Consider the following 17642-nt stretch of genomic DNA (forward strand, 5'->3'; position numbering starts at 1 on the left):
CAATCTCAATTTGGAGGTAATGCAGTAGAAGATCCTAATACACACTTAGCTACATTCTTGGAAATTTGTGATACAATTAAAATGAATGGAGTTAGTGATGATGCTATAAGGCTAAGATTGTTCCCATTTTCATTGAGAGATAAGGCCAAACTTTGGCTACACTCTCATGCTCCTAATACTTTCACCGGATGGGATGATTTATCAAGAGCATTCTTAAATAAGTATTTTCCACCAGGTAAGACTGCTAAGCTTAGAATGGATATCACTAGTTTTAGCCAATTGGAAGGTGAATCATTATATGAGGCATAGGAAAGATTTAGAGATTTGTTTCGGAAATGTCCACATCATGGACTCCCGGAATGGTTAATCATACAAACCTTCTACAATGGTTTAGTTTTTTCTACTAAAACTATGATCGATGCAGCTGCAGGTGGAGCTTTAATGGGTAAATCACCCCAAGAAACTCATAATTTGATAGAAGAAATGGCAGCAAATAACTACCAATGGGCCAATGAGAGAGGTAATACAAGACGTCACGCAGGTATGATAGAAATGGACACTCTCAATATGCTGAGTGCTCAAATGAATAATGTGATGAAGTTGCTAAGTAGACAAGGTGGAGTTGGTCCAAGTTCATCTAATGCACATGTAGCATGTTGTTCTATATGTGGAGGTGAACATGATACTAATGAGTGTGTTGATTCTGAGCAGGTACAATTCGTCAATAATTACAATCGTAATGCTCAAAATAACCCCTACTCGAATACTTACAATCCGGGGTGAAGAAATCATCCAAACTTTGGATGGAAGGATCAAGGAAATCAACCAAGGCCAGCCAATCCACCGGGATTTCAATCAAGGCAACAACAAGCTGAAACTAAACTTGGTTGGGAGATGGCAGTGGAAAAGCTCGCAAAAGTTACTTCAGACAGATTTGAGCAAGTAGAAGGAAGATTGGACCAACTCACTACAATGTACAGGAATGTAGAGGTCCAAATTGGTCAAATTGCTAGCTCTTTGAATAATCGAAATCAAGGAGAATTACTTAGCAAAACAGAGGTCAATCCTAAGGAGCATGTGAAAGCCATTACTCTTCGTAGTGGTAGACAATTAGAAGATCTTTCAGTGGTGGAAGTTGAGAAAGATGAGAACGAAAAACAAGAAGAAAAGCAGAGGAACCAAGAGGCGATTGTGGAAGAAAATAGCCGGGAGAAATCAAGAGAAAATCAACCATCATCTTCCACTACCATTCCAATACCTCCTGCGGTTCCATTTCCACAAAGATTAAAGCAGAATAAGTTTGATAGGAATTTTGAAAATTTTGTTAAACTTTTCAAACAATTGCACATTAACATTCCTTTTGCCGATGCTATTTTGCAGATTCCATCTTATGCAAAATTTTTCAAGGAAACCATGACTAGAAAAAGGAAGTTGGAAGACTGCGAAACAATAGCATTAACGGAGGAATGTAGTGCAATTATACAAAATAAGCTACCACCGAAATTGAAGGATCCAGGGAGTTTTTCTATACCTTGCACCATAGGTAACATTGATTTTTCTAAGGCATTGTGTGATCTTGGTGCTAGTGTATCATTAATACCTTTAACGGTGGCTAGACAATTGGGTTTGCATGAGTTTAAACGCACTAATATTACTTTGCAACTAGCGGATCGGTCTATTAGATATCCATTGGGAGTGTTGGAGAATGTATTGATAAAAGTTCAAAAATTTATCATTCCAGTGGATTTTGTGGTATTAGATATGGAAGAAGATATATCTATGCCAATTATTCTAGGTAGACCATTTCTAACTACTGCAGGTACTATTATTGCTGTAAAAAATGACAAGCTTAAGTTTCAAGTTGGTGAAGAAGAGGTAGAATTTAATTTGAATGAAATGGAAAAATACCCTTCTTTTACCGATCATGCTTATTCTATTGGCACAATTGATAAACTAACCCAAGAGATGAGTCAAGTCAACTTTGACTTAGATCCTCTTGAGTATTGTTTAATGAGTTTAGGTAAGCAAGATGATGTTTGTGAAGAAATTGAAGAATTGGCCAAGTACTTGGATTTTCAAGCACTTTACAAAAAGGGTAATTTGTATGAAAGTCTTGGCCAAGGAAAAGGGCTTTCACCACCTTCAGAAATTGAACCTCCAAAACTAGAGGTCAAACCACTTCCAACTCATCTAAGGTATGAATTTCTTGGAGAAAATAGTACTTTACCTGTAATTGTTAGTGCTGACCTTGATGATGAGCAGTGCACAAAGTTGCTAAGAGTTCTAAGGAAGCATAAGAAGGCAATGGGATGGACAATTGCAGACATTAAAGGTATAAGTCCTTCTATATGCATGCATCGTATTTTATTGGAGGACAATTGCAAACCAGTGGTGGAAACACAAAGAAAACTCAATCCAAACATGAAAGAGGTGGTAAGAAATGAAATTCTTAAGTGGCTTGATGCAGGTATAGTCTTTCCTATCTCCGATAGTGTTTGGATTAGTCCAATTCATGTGGTACCAAAGAAAGGTGGAATAACTACAATCATAGGTAAAAATGATGAATTGATTCCATCTAGACTTGTGGTAGGGTGGAGAGTGTGTATTGATTATCGTAAGTTAAATATGGTAACAAGAAAAGATCATTTTCCCCTATCATTTCTTGATCAATTATTGGAGCGAATAGCCGGATATGAATTTTACGATTTTCTTGATGATTTTTCAGGATATAATCAAATAGCTATAGCTCCTGAGGATCAAGAGAAGACCACATTTACATGTCCTTATGGTACTTTTGCCTTTAGAAGAATGCCATTTGGGTTATGCAATACTCCCGCAACTTTTCAACGATGCATGATGGCTATTTTTTCTGATTATATTGAGAAAATTATGGAGATATTTATGGATGATTTTTCTGTGTATGGTTCATCTTTTGATCAGTGTCTTCATAATTTGGAATTGATTTTGCAGAGATGCGAGGAAACAAATCTTGTACTGAATTGGGAGAAATGTCATTTTATGGTAAAAGAAGGAATTGTCTTAGGACACAAGATTTCCTCCAAGGGAATTGAGGTGGATCAAACCAAAATAGAAGTCATCGAAAAATTGCCACCCCCAAGCAATGTCAAGGGGATAAGGAGTTTTTTAGGACATGCTGGCTTTTATAGACGTTTTATTAAAGATTTTTCTAAAATAGTAAAGCCATTATGTGATTTATTATATAAAGATACTCCTTTTCAATTTGATGACAATTGTTTGGTTGCATTTGAAGGGTTGAAGAAGGAATTGATTTCGGCCCCAATTATAACTTCGCCCGATTGGTCACTACCATTTGAATTGATGTGTGATGCAAGTGATTATGCGGTTGGAGCAGTTTTGGGACAAAAGAAAGAAGGACGGTTGCACGTCATTTACTATGCTAGCAAGTTGCTAAATGAGACACAACTCAATTATGCAACTACAGAAAAAGAGCTATTAGCAGTGATATTTGCTTTGGATAAATTTAGATCTTATTTAGTAGGATCTAAAGTTATTATATATACGGACCATGTGGCTCTTAAATATTTGTTATATAAAAAAGATGCAAAACCAAGACTAATTCGGTGGATTCTTTTATTGCAGGAATTTGATGTGGAGATAAAAGACAAAAAGGAAACAGAGAATCTAGTAGCGGATCATCTATCACGCCTAGAATATATTCCAGTCAAGGATCAAGTTCCTATTCAAGAGAATTTCCCGGATGAGTTTGTCCTAGCAATTATCAATTCTCCATGGTATGCTGATATTGCTAATTTTTTTGGTAAGTGGAGAGATTCCAAGGGGATTTAATTACCATCAAAAGAAGAAATTCTTACATGATGTCAAAAGTTACTTTTGGGAGGAACCATTGCTGTATAAACATTGTGCCGATGGTATGGTACGTAGATGTATTCCCGAAAATGAGGTACATAATATTTTATATCATTATCATAACCTTGAAACAGGTGGACATTTTAGCACTTAAAAAACTGTGGCAAAGGTATGGCAATCAGGGTTTTATTGGCCAACTATGTATCGAGATGTTCGGGAATATGTTAAAAGTTGTGATGCATGCCAAAGAACTGGAAATATATCTCGAAAGAATGAAATGCCCCTAACTACCTTTTTAGAAGTTGAATTATTTGATATATGGGGTATAGACTTTATGGGACCATTTCCAAGTTCTTTTAATAATAAGTACATCTTAGTAGCAGTGGATTATGTTTCTAAATGGGTAGAAGCAATCGCTTCACCTACTAATGACTCTAAGGTTGTACTCCGATTCCTTAAAAAGAATATTTTTTGTAGATTTGGTATACCTAAGGCCATAATAAGTGATGAAGGAAAACATTTTTGTAACAAACAACTGGATTCCTTATTGTTTAAATATGGCTGTAGGCACAAGACATCACTCCCGTACCATCCTCAAGCCAATGGACAAGCGGAGCTAGCTAATCGTGAGATAAAGCTCATTTTGGAGAAAACTGTGAATAAATCACGCAAGGATTGGGCTACAAAGTTAGATGACACACTATGGGCTTACCGAACGGCATTTAAGACTCCCTTAGGGATGTCGCCGTATCGTTTAGTCTATGAAAAAGCTTGTCACTTACCTGTAGAGATTGAACATAAAGCTTATTGGGCTATTAAAGCAATTAATATAGATTTTAATCTTGCAGGTGGAAGGAGATTACTTGAGCTGAGTGAATTGGAGGAACACCGGTTACATGCATACGAAAATGCCAAAATTTACAAAGAAAAGATCAAATATTGGCATGACAAGCACATTATTCCTAAACAATTTCAGGTAGGGCAAAAAGTGCCTTTATTCAATTCACGCCTGAGGTTATTTCCAGGAAAATTGAAGTCAAGGTGGTCTGGACCATTTGAAGTCACTCAAGTATTTCCCTATGGAGCGGTTGAAGTGGCAAATTCAAGAAATGAAAGGTTTAAGGTCAATGGACAACGATTGAAACCCTACTTGGCAGGTAAGATCGTACCCAAAGGACTCATATGTCTTTTGGGCGACTCTTCTTCAATTTAAGAAACTGAATGTGTGAGTCGAGCCAACGACTATAAACAAAAGCACTAATTGGGAGGCAACCCAATGTTTATGTTATATGTGTTAATTTGGTGTGATTTCGTGGTTTGAATAAGTGTTTTAGTTAATTTGTTGTTTTTGTGTTATAGGTTTGACAATTGGGAGCAAAAATGATCATTTGAGGTAAAAAAAGGCAAACTTTGATCAAGCAACTCAACCCTTTGATTTGCGTTAAAGGTGTATTTGATCCGTTAAAAAGAGGTAAAATGCATGTTTTTAATGTTTTACATGTGTGCACATCGATAAATTTTACAAACAAATGATTTATGATGCATTTTGAGTGATTGGGGCACCAATGGTAATTTTTTTAAAGTTCATTTTCTGCAAAAAAATTGCAGAAGAAAACGCACCTAGCATGAAAATGCGCTTCCGAGTCGCGTTTTCATCAAAACGCGTTTCTAATTCTGCAACGAGACTGAAGAAAACGCGCTTTAAAACGCGACAGAAAGTCGCGTTTTTCAGATAAATCGCGTTTTCAAGCCTGGATCAAGATTCAAAAACGCGACTTCAGAAACGCGACTCAAAGTCGCGTTTACCTACACAGTCGCGTTTTCATTCCTGCAAGATTTGTGCAGGAAACGTGACTTAGAAAACGCGAATTGAAGGCGCGTTTTTAATCGTGTTTTCTGTGTCCGAATATACCCTCCAGAAACGCGATTTCAGCTTCATTTCTTCTTCTCTTCTCCATTTTCCAGGCGCGTTTTTCCTCTTCCTTTCTACCCAACTCACAAATCTTCATTTTTACTCCATAATCTTGCTAGAAATCATCACCCCAACACCTTTTGAGCTTCATATACTCTTTTTAACCGATTAAAATCCAAGAAAAACACCTAAAATCAGGTTTTTGAGGGATTGAAGGTTAGGGTTCTTAAACTCTAATTTCTTCAATTGGAGGTCAATTGGAGGTTGTTTCATAGGGCTTTTGACATTTTTAGCATCACCAAACATCCTTCCACGTGATTGAGGTAAGTTTCTTCATCAAATCTTTTGATTTTAGAAAGTCATATTTTTTTTTATCCTGAGCTATCTGACATCTTTTAATGTCGAAAATTTGATGATGTATTTGACCATTTTTGAATTTATTCATGCTTATTAAGATTGTTTAAGCATGTTTACATGTTTAATGTAGCAATTTGTTGGTCATTATTGCTTTCAAAATTCACAATTGCTATATTTGGAGGAAATTGGAAAATGGATTTAGGATGTTTTTGAGTTATTGGTAATGACTAATTATAGTTAAAAAATGGTTAGTTGATGATATTTTAGCATGTGCATTGTGTATAGCGAGTAATTTGGTTGATTTGGTGAGTTAATTAGTTTAATTTTTGCCTAAACATGATTATAGCTAAAAGCATATTATTGTTGTTAATTCTAATTAGTTATAATCATAATTGTTCCTATTTTCAATATTTAAAGTATAATTGATACATATCTTGTGTAATTTGGTGATTTTGGGCAACTTTAGGCAGGAAATGTCTTGTACGATCATTGAATGATTAGAACTTGAGCAATTGTATTTGAGGTTATTTGGATTAATGCTGAATTTTTGTTGCTAAATAATGAGTTGTAGTACATGTGGATAATTGAAATATTTTTTAGGTACTATGCCAAGGGGAAGAAGAGCGGTATTTTCATCCTCTAGTAGTGAGGAGAGGGAGGTTAATGAAGAGATGGAGGTGACTAAAGAGGAGAATTCACCTTCTCCTCCACCAGTTAACTGTCGACCTGGTGAGGGCACCTCCCGTGGAGCGGGTAGATCGGTATTTGACAGTGCTAGGTTCAATACTCGTAGGAATCAAGAATGGCATGAGAAGCATGCTAACTTGGAATTCCTGTTTGAGATGCATGTCATCCCAACAGTTGAGATGATGTATAACATCTCAGAGGCTTTTACTCAGCTAGGATGGGCTCCGATTCTCACCTTTCCAAACCATTACTACCCAGACTTGGTGCGCGAGTTTTACGCCAACATTGAAAGTAAGGCGCGCCATAGTGGAGAAATAGTTGAGTCCTGGGTGCGTGGAAGACGAATCACCTTGTCACGTCAAGATTTGGCTGCTATTTTGGGGTGTATGGATGACGGACGTCCAGTAGATCTGAAGAAGGAGTTTGTTCCCCCAAATAGGAGGTGGGATCCCTCGTTGGCCATGGCTAAGTTTGGTCTTGAGTACCAACCTTTTCGCTCTACAAGGAAGGAGACCATTTTGGCAAATGTCTTCGAACCTCGTCATCGGCTTATCATTTACATGATGGCTCACAATGTCATCCCAAAGAAGACGGGGCACACGGAGGTTTGCAAGAGCGATATTTACTTCCTTGATTACATGTTCCACAACCGAACTTCCCCATATGCTCGAATTTCATTGCCGAACATCATTATCAGCCACATTAGGTCTACGGCGAGGCTTGGAAGGAATGAGGCGGGAGATTGTTCCACCACGGGCTGAGATGACTATCACTACTCTTCGCCGTCTTGGCATTGGCACGGGGGACATTCCACTCCCTGTTCAGGAGCGGAGAGCTAGACATGGTCGGGATGAAGCTAGACCTTCTACTGCAGCACCACCTCCTCCTCCGCCACAGACTAATTGGCAGCGACTTTTTGACCATATGGAAGACTTTGCATTCCAGTTTGCTGACGTTAGGAATCGGCTGAGCCGAATTGAAGATCATTTGGGCATTCATCTACCGCCCAATCGTGATGCAGAGGATGACGATGATGCCGAGGGGGATGACTGATTTGGCACACTGAAGATGCCATCTTTTGTTGCTGGACTTGCTTGCCTTATTGTCTTATCTTGTGGTCCTTAAGCTGTTTAACTTCATTTTATTTTTTCTGTTTTCTATGTGGTAGGTACCTGTATTTTGACAGTGGTTCGTGATTAGTGACTGATAAGGATCTCAGCCATTACCATGGGGAGTACTTCTTTCTTTTCTTTTCTTCTTTTGTTTCATTTCTTCCCTACACATTGAGGACAATGTGTAATTTAAGTGTGGGGGGGAGAAATATGTGTGGTACTTGTGGTTTTAGTTGTGTTTGATATAATTTTTGTGCTTAAATTGTGTTTCTTGTGGTTGTTGGCAGGGAGATTTAGTCCACTTTTAAGGGGAGATTCTGTCAAAATTTTTTCAAAACCTTATACATATATATATAATAATTATAATAAATAAATAAAATTTTGTCACTTATCCTTTTGAATAAATATATATGGTTTTGAAACTTCTTTTCTCATGGAATTTGGAAATGATTTTTATGTGATTATAATTTTTACATCTATATGAAAGTATATCTAGTAAAGTGGAGAAAATTATGCCTACATTTTGCATATTTGATGAAAATTCTTCTTTTTATCTGATTTTATAAGATAAGAAATTAATATGGTCAATAAGTGTCATATTTTTCTCATGATTATTCTTAGAGGGAATTTATATATATATATATATATATGTCAAAAAAAAGGGGTTATTCTACTCCAATAGTTTTTGTACTTAGTAACCGGGAGTCTTCATCTACAAATGTCGACTTTCGCGTAAAACGGTACTTAAATTAAGAGTATGAAAAGCAACATGAGTCTGTGAAATGTTGAGTAACCGGGGATCTACATCTAAAAATGTTGATCTTCGCGTCAAAAGGCATTTTTCACAACTTAAGTAATATTTAACCCTTAAAATATATATTAAAAAAAAACAAAAACAAAAACAAAAACAAAGAGTAAGTAAAATAAATCCCTCTTTAAAAGAAAAATAAGAAGTTGATCATGAGATTAGTTAGCATCTTTATTGACTATAGGAGTTGCTTGCTTGCGAAATTGGATAAAAATAAGAAGTTGAGTTGAATTGGTAAAAATTATGGTATATTTGGCTCTTCTTTACTTGATATGATGAGTACTTGAGATTAATTGAAAGATCACATAAGGGTTATTTACCTTGATTCAAGGAAATGGAGTTGAAATACTACACATGTTTATTTCCAAATTTTTGGATCATTGATGGTTGGAATTTTATATTGCTTGAGGACAAGCAATGATTCAAGTGTGGGGGTATTTGATTAGAGTTTATTTTACGTATTTTTAAGTGCATTTTATTAGTTAATTTTGAGTTGATTATTTAGTTTTATAAATAAAATAAAGAGATTTTTGGTAAAATTATATATTTTTGGTAAAAGTGGATAATATTGCATTTTTAGTGATTTTAATGGTAAAAACTTCATTTTCTTTCAGGTTAATGATCCAATCACCAAGGGATGTCAAATGAGGTGAAAAGTAGATAATTAGTGATGAATTCAAGTGGTAACAAGAAGAATGAAGAGAAAAACGTTCAAGTGAGGAAATGCAATACAAGTCAGTTTTGACACTCTTCGGTATTTCGACCATATCTGGAGTTACACTTATTGGATTGAGGTGATCTTTATACCATTTTAAAGCTAAGAAAGAGACCTACAATTCATATGAAGACATCAAAATCCAATTCTGCCATTTTCATGGACGAAAAGTTGGAATACAGAAGCTGCATTCTGTGGTCGGAAGTTAAAACAGAGGTTTGATCAGGTGATAGTATTTCGATCATATCTCAGGGTACAAAGCTCCGATTTGAATGATTCTTAAAGCATTGGAAAGCTAACTCAAAGGGCTACAACTTTTGTGTTTCGCACAAAAGCTAGTTTGGCCTTTATCATGGAGAAAATCGTAGTTGAAGTAAAGCCAGAGTGAAAACGCGAGTATACAAAACGCGATTATATGCTGCGTTTTGTGTAGGCGCATTTTGTAGCCGAAAATCTGCGATCTGCTCAGCCATTCCTCTTGTGTTTAGACTACTTTCCAGCTAATAGTTGCAAAGAAATTCGGTGCACATACTTCAGAAGACCAAAGGGCAAGAAAAGGGGCTTATTTTCAAGTCAAAAATATTGGTTTTTGACTATGCTAACAAAGTGGAGATTTGGGAATCAAAGGTTTGAATTTGACTTGGAAAAATGGAGCCTTTGAGTAGTTTTTATGCAGAAACACAGGGGAGAAGCCGGACAGACCATACGTAACTAGTTTTCCTTCTTGTAACAAGTTTTCTCTCTAGCTAAGAGTTCTTGGAGAGACATTTGGAGTTTTCACTTGTAACTATCTTGTACAAGAACATAGCAGGAATTTGAGGGCTTCACTATCAATTGGCTAAGCTTTCTTTTATCTTTCTTGAACTTGTACTTCATGATGTTTTGCATTAATAAACTGTGAGTTTGATTGTTAAATCATTCATGAGTAGCTAAACTCCTTAATCTAGGGAGTAAATGAAACTTATGGCTAATTAATACTAATTGAATGTGATTTACACTTATTATATCTTGTATTAACTTGTCTACTTGTGTAGCTGTGATTACTTGTTATTGATTGATCACCAATAGCATGTTATAGTGTTATTATTCAATGAGAATTGGTAGTAACAATGGAAACACATGAGTAGAGCTTAAGTTGTATGTTCATGAAAATAGAAATACATTTAAGTGGATTACTTAACATTTCATGAAAGAAAATAGAGTTGTAGTAGTATTTTACCATGAAAATAGGAAAAACTGAACTACTCTAGGCCATTTCATCAGGAGAATGAGATTTGGTAATCTTGGAAATGAATCTCTGGTTAAACAAGAATAATAACAAGAGGTAAATCCATTCATTTGTGTTGATTATACCATAAGTGGAATTTACATCCCTAGAGTCTTTCTTGAGTAAGAACTCTTCATTTGCATTTAGCATTTGTTAAACTAGATTTGCAGACCATATTTGTAAATTATAGCAATAAACTTTCCCTGCTCAAATTCATTGTAAGTCTAAATAATAGAGAAAAATAAGGGTCTAGTATTTGTTTCAATTGCTCCTCGTGGGATCGACCCGATACATACCCTACATTACAATTGCGACCTGTATACTTGCAGTCCAACGGGTGTAAAATCGGAATTAAACTTGCATTGATATAAAAAGCCCGTCACTGAGAAACGACCGAAAAACCCTTGACTACTCATTGCCCTGTTTCAGCTTCGATCAGTAGAAATTGGCTATTGTAATTCGGTTTTTTGACTTGGAAAACCTTCAAACTGGATTCAGATGTCTTCACCGAAGTTGTAGATCCTTCTCTTATCTTCAAATGGGTTCAGGAATCATCCCAACCTGATCATTGTACCTCAAGTTATAGCCGAAATACAAAAATATGTCAAAACTGTCAAAATACACAAAATCCAAGTAAAAAGTGATAAAAACCTCATTTAATTATTTAAAAACATTTTTCACCAATTATAGCCAAAATGATTCATATTCTTCCAGTAATATAACTAAAGTGACTAAAAATAATATAAAATATCATACAATTATTACGTAAATTAGTCACTTATCAGCCTTAATGCTAAAATAGCTTATTGGTATATTGAGATCCCAGTTTAGCCAAAAAAAAAAAAGCGAAAATCTTCAACTAAAATGTATAAAACTAGCAGTATATGCTTATAGATAAAAGTTTAAGTGACTATTAATTTTATTTATTATTTTTTGCTAGAAATTGAAAGAGAATACCTATCATTGAGCTAAAATTGTTGAATATAAAACTTTGATTTCGAAATTATTAAAACACCTCTTACTTAGTATATATATGTAATTAAACTAAAAAAATTCTGTTAATTTAAAATAATTTTACGACTTTTAGGATCCTATTAGTGACAGGTGTCGTGCCTGTGCAATAATAATAATAATAATCTTAAGTGCCAACAAAGCAGTTTCGTGTCAATTCTAGTACTGGAGCAGGGATTCTAAATGTGCAATGGGTTATTTGATTCACCCTGGTTTTGAAGAGTTTGTTTAACCCGATAAACCAGAATTTATTCACGAGAAATCTCTAATTTATATATAGAGCAAGTACAGCATGACCGACTCTAGAACTAGAATCCAATGAACAATCTCCAAATGCGGTGACATCTCCTCCATTCATTAATCAATATTCTTATGATTCTTATTCTTTAATTTCTGTTAGTGAGATTGATTTTATTATACTAGAAGATTTTGAATTTCATGACAGGAATAAGTTAAGAGTCACGATAGCAAAATATTTCGAACCAATAAGTGCTCGTGATGGAGGAGTGAGTGAAGAATTAAGGTCATTACCTATTTGGTTGGCACCATCTATAAATCCATGGAAGATCGTACCTCATGTCCTCAATGATTACTCTATTTATGAGGGTTATCAGGACTATATAGAGGATGAAACATTGAAACGAAGCACAAGATTTTATCCTATGAATAAATAAGGCAATGTCTAACCAAAGACATTAAAGAGAGGTGCTGCTTGGAAGGCAACCCAAGGCTCTTTGTTTGGTTTTCTTATGTTTTTGGAGTTTTTGTTAAGTGTTAGTTGCGCTTAGTGAATTGTTGCTTTTGTGGCAAGAAGCTGACAGTAAGAAATGCCCACGTCAAGTGGCTACGCTTAAGAAAGGCAATTCTCGTCCGCGGGCAGAAGACTCTCCATGAGTTAGACATGCTCACGCTAGGTGGTCACACTTAAGGAACTCAATTTTTGAAAATTGGTCAGAAAACTCGCTAGTAGTTAGGTGTGCCCACGTCAGGTAGTCATGATTAAGGATCTTAATTTTCATGGGTTGGTCAGAAGACTCAAGGGCAGTTAGGCATACCCACATTAGGTGGTCACATTTAAGGATCTTAATTTCTGTGGGTTGGTAAGAAAACTCAAGGGTAATTGGGCGTGCCCACGTCTAATGTAGTGGTTCCAAACAAAATGAAAATTTTTTTTTCCTTTCTTTTTCTTTCTTTCTTTTTCTCGTCTTTTTCGTTCTTCTTTCTTTATCTCCTTTCTTCTTCTCTTCCTTTCCTTTTTATTCCTTTCTTTTCTTTTCCAGTCACAAGACCGCAACCAAAGGACCTCAAATTCCACCGCTTCCATTGCGCTGTTCATCGTGGGTCGTCGATTCCTGATTATCGCTGCTCATCGTGCGTAATTCTTCCTCATCCATCATGAACCACCTGACATCCTTAGCTGCTGATCATAGCCTTCATTTTCATTAGTTTTGCCATCGAACTTTACATGCCTTTTGTCTCTCATCTATAGCTGTGCCACAACCCCCCTTTGATGATCAAGGAAGTTTTCTTGTCCCTTTTTGTTTTGTATTTTTTTTCTTTATTACTTACATTGGGAACAATCTAAGATTTAGGTGTGGGGGGGATAGCATATGGTAGTATATTGGTATTTTATTGAAAAAGTGCAAATGTAGGCATTTTTGTTGAAATTTTTTGTTTGACTTTGTCGAATTTTATCCAATTTTTGCCTATCTTGGTGCATATTTGTGATTGTTCCTGATAAACGATGGTTAGATATTTCAAAATTTTCTATTGCTAAGATTTTACACTCTAAGGTATTAAATATCACATAGTTAAATCTAAGAGTATCTTTTTGGTGAATATTTGAGATTTTGTGACCTTTGCACTTTTTGGTTAACTTTTCTAAGTATTGTAAATATTTGTCTAGCATTATTTTTATGAAAATTGGTTCAACTATTAATCTTAGTTCTCCATGTTTAAGAAAGTGAGTTTGTGTAATTGTTAATTTTAATTTGGTGCTTATTTATGAATAGTATTCAACTGTATTTCACTAGTATCGTTGCCTAGTAACCGGCGGTTTTCACTACAAGTGTCGATTTTCGCGTCAAAAAGCGATAATAGTTATGAGTATGTGGTTTTTAAGTGATGATGGCTGAGTAACCGGGCTCTTTCATGTGGCCAATGTCGGAATTCGCGTCAAAATGCTTAAATGGCTAAAAACTAAGCATTCCCATTGAAAAAAAAAAAATCAATCAAGTGTGGGGATATTTTAGAAAAAAAATGTGTTAATAGTGAAAAATGTGGAAGTGTTTAAATGAATTGTTAACCTGCTGATCCATGAATTTTAATGTTGAGATTTTGCTTAATAGTTGAACCATTTACTTACGGATGTTGGTTGAATATTTTATATTCTTAGATTAGTTAGTCATAAATTAAAAGAGTCCTTGATCTTGAAAGTTAACTGGAGATATTTCTTGAAAATTGCGACTAATACTTGACATATTGTATCTTGGCTTTGAATAATAGCCATTGTTTGATTTGTTGTTCTCATACTTGAGGACAAGCATGGGTTAGATGTGGAAAAAATTGATAGGATGTGAAATTGTTATCCAATTTATGTTTATTTTCCCTTTTATATTAGCCAAATATTGTATTAATTGACGGATTCTACTTATATTTAGTTAATGGTGCTAATTGTAGAAAAATAATCAAAATATGATTAAAGCGGCAATTTCCAACTAATTTGATGGTGGCACATTCAAGTCCAAATTCTAGGGATTTAGTGCACGTGAGAAGCTTCCAAAAATACATCAAGTAGTTGGCTACAAATTAGGAAGCTAGTGCGCTACTCCCAAGAAAAAAGGAAAGCTGAGGAAGTTGACTTGTAATAGGACTTTATTCTAAGAAATTGATTGGTATTAGAATACCAACCAATTAGGAGTCAAAGTAGGAAAGAAATCGTCAAACAATTTGTTTCCATCTTTTGTGTGGCTAGAGACGTGAGGGCATTGGACTTGGTCTTTACTTTCTCCTTTTGTCGACTGGGAAAGGACAGAGGAGGACAATTGCTTTCGTTTTTATTTTTTCGTCTTTTACTTTTCCTTTTTGGCGACTTTTGGGGAGACAACAATTGTAAGCTTTGAATAGCTTTTCCGCATGGCTTGTTCTCCATCAATGGTGAACTGACTTCTTATTTCTAGTCAAGGGAACAACTAAAGATTTGGTTCAACAATAACTGTGAGATCTAAATTATTTTCACCGTTTCCTTCATTTATTGGTATTTGTATATTTTCTACTTTTAATTGTCATAGCTATCGTGTATGATTCAATAGATGCGCAATATTTAATTATTCACGTAGCTTATTTGCTAATTGGGGGTAGTTGAATCCATAATTGTTCGATAACTTCCGCCCCGGTAGCAACTGGCATAATTGGATTTATGTCAGGAAAACATACGATCTAATTTAAACAAACCTTCGTAGCGTGTTTGTTAGTTAGGGTTAGATTTTTCTAATTCTTAATGCAATCTAGAAATTAAATCCTACGGTCGTATCTAGAGTTATTTTTTTGTTAGAGAAATAGTTAACTGTCGTACACTAACTATCAAAAAAGTAAGGAAAAGTTGGTTGTTTATCGTGTGTATGACAACTATAGCCAATCTATTAATGAATGTTGGAATTATATTTGAATCGATGATCAGTTGCATGAACCCATTTCTGAAGTGTATCCTTGGCTAGAGTTTCTCCAATTATTTCTCTCAATTAATTATTTTTTGCGTTTAATTCATTTAGTTGGCAATTCAGTAGCATTTAATCCTCAAACCTCCCATTTGTCTTGACTCAAAAGGAAACGAAATTTTCCCCAATCCCTGGGAAGACGACGCTACTTGTCACTGTCTAATAGTTAGCAAAATTCTGTCAGTTAATTAATTTTGGTATATCGGAATAAGCAAACTCTTTGGAATCAGGGTGAATCAAGTAACCCATTGCACATCTAGAGTCTCTGCTTCAGTACCGGGAATTGATTATTGACTGCTTTTGGTGATAGTTAGGTTTTTTTTTATTATTATTATAGAGACCCAACACCTGTCAACTACTGATTGTAGTGGAGGCAATAAAAATCGTAAGGATAGTGTAATCAACGTCTCAAGATCATCACACCCTTCTTCTTTAGTGTAAATGTTTGCACTTTAATGTGCACCATTCATCAACATTGGTTGCTCACATTCTCCCCGTATTTGAGTCATATATCTTTGAGAATTAATGGGTATTGATGTTGTGGTTTCTGACAAAGCCGGTGGCCTAGTTGTAACTCAAACATGTCATGATTCAATAGTTTGAGAAGAGTAGTCCGAAAGAAAGGATCAAGTAGTCATTATTCTCAAAATGGCATGTATTAACTGTGGCTAGGTTATGTCATCCTAATGGGAAAAGCAGCTACTGGGTCTACTTTAAGAACTGCACAGGGGATTTTTTTTTTTTTTTGGCTGCTTTTGAAATGAAAATTGGTGAACATCCTCAGGACACTGTTGATGCTTGTGAAAATTGGTGCATGTGTTTTGATTGACAGATTGCATCAACATCTACCAACAACTGTGGAGCAAGACAGCCTTCTGGGAGCCTTTAGGATTGCAAAACAATGCTGAAAATGATCCCAATCCAAAAACACTTGAGCAAGAAAAGTAATAGGGCAGCTAGAGTTTTGGCGCGTCATGATTCAGCAGTGATGGTGAATGAAGGATGTCTATGTTATCTTAATTCCTTCAGTTTCTTTTGTCTGTTCTTGATTAGAAGCATGTAATATGACTGTATTAAGGTCTATAGATTTTGTGATTGAGTCGTGCATTTGAAGGTAAACTCTGGTAAGGATGTAACCTTTTTTTATATCAATCATAATCCTCTCTGCTCTGTTCTTTCTTCTTTTTTTTTTTTGAAAAAAACTACAACAAATATACAACAATAAGTTAAGAAATTAAAGAAACTCATTCGAAGTAGACAAACAACAAAAGAAAAGGAAAGGAAGTAGCTCGTAGCATGAAGAAGGACAATAGAAAAAATAAAGTGTAAAATGCACTTCACTCCTTATAGTTTAGCGCTTTTTCACATAATCTTCTAATGGTTTAAAAACCTATACATAACTCGTTCATGATTTGAACTAAAGTATTAAGGTGACAAAAATAATCCTCTGTAATGAAACCCACGGAGATGTTGAGATTACCTTTATTTAAAAACTAGAATAATTGAAATGACCAAAATACATAAACATAATAAGTATAACACTTTAATCTCTTATAATTTTGTGTTTTACCATATAATCCTCTTATAATTTGTTATTTTACTACGTAAACCTCCATGTAATTTTCAAAATAGATACATAACCCACCTGTGGTTAATAAAGATTTTTCAAATTTGCATAGGGATACTTTTGACATTTTAGTTGATTATATTATGGAATGCAAATTCTATCATTTTGACACTTTAGTTAAATCCATGAGGGGGTTATGTATAACTTTTGAAACTACATGGTGGATTATGAAAAATGCACTAAACTATGGGGGCTAAAGTGTAATTTGACCAAAAATAAATTAAGGGCATTAAAACAAGGAAAAGATGAAAATAAAATAAATAGGCTTAATGGTTAAGTAGTTTATTGATATATTGAGATCTTGTTTTAGCCAAAAAAGTGAAAATCTTCAACTAAAATGTTTAAAACTAGCACTATATGCTAATAGATAAAAGTTTAAGTCACTATGAAATTTATTTATTATTTTAGCTAGAAATTAAAAAAAATAGATATCAATGATATAAAATTGTTGAATATAAAACTTTGTTGTTGAAATCACTAAGACACCTCTTAGTTAGTATATATATGTAATTAAACTAAAAAAAATCTATTAATAGATATCATTTATTTTTACTACATTTTGGATGCTATAAGGATTAAAA

General features: G+C 34.8%; 1 non-coding gene across 1 annotated transcript; it reads right to left on the bottom strand.

The window, feature by feature from the left end:
* Positions 1-246: 246 nt before the first annotated feature.
* Positions 247-353, bottom strand: LOC113740484 (small nucleolar RNA R71). The gene has a single exon (XR_003460480.1). It is a non-coding gene; the product is annotated as a small nucleolar RNA R71 (small nucleolar RNA).
* Positions 354-17642: the final 17289 nt, after the last annotated feature.

This window comes from Coffea arabica, chromosome 4c, assembly GCF_036785885.1.
Source record: "Coffea arabica cultivar ET-39 chromosome 4c, Coffea Arabica ET-39 HiFi, whole genome shotgun sequence".
NCBI lineage: Eukaryota > Viridiplantae > Streptophyta > Magnoliopsida > Gentianales > Rubiaceae > Coffea > Coffea arabica.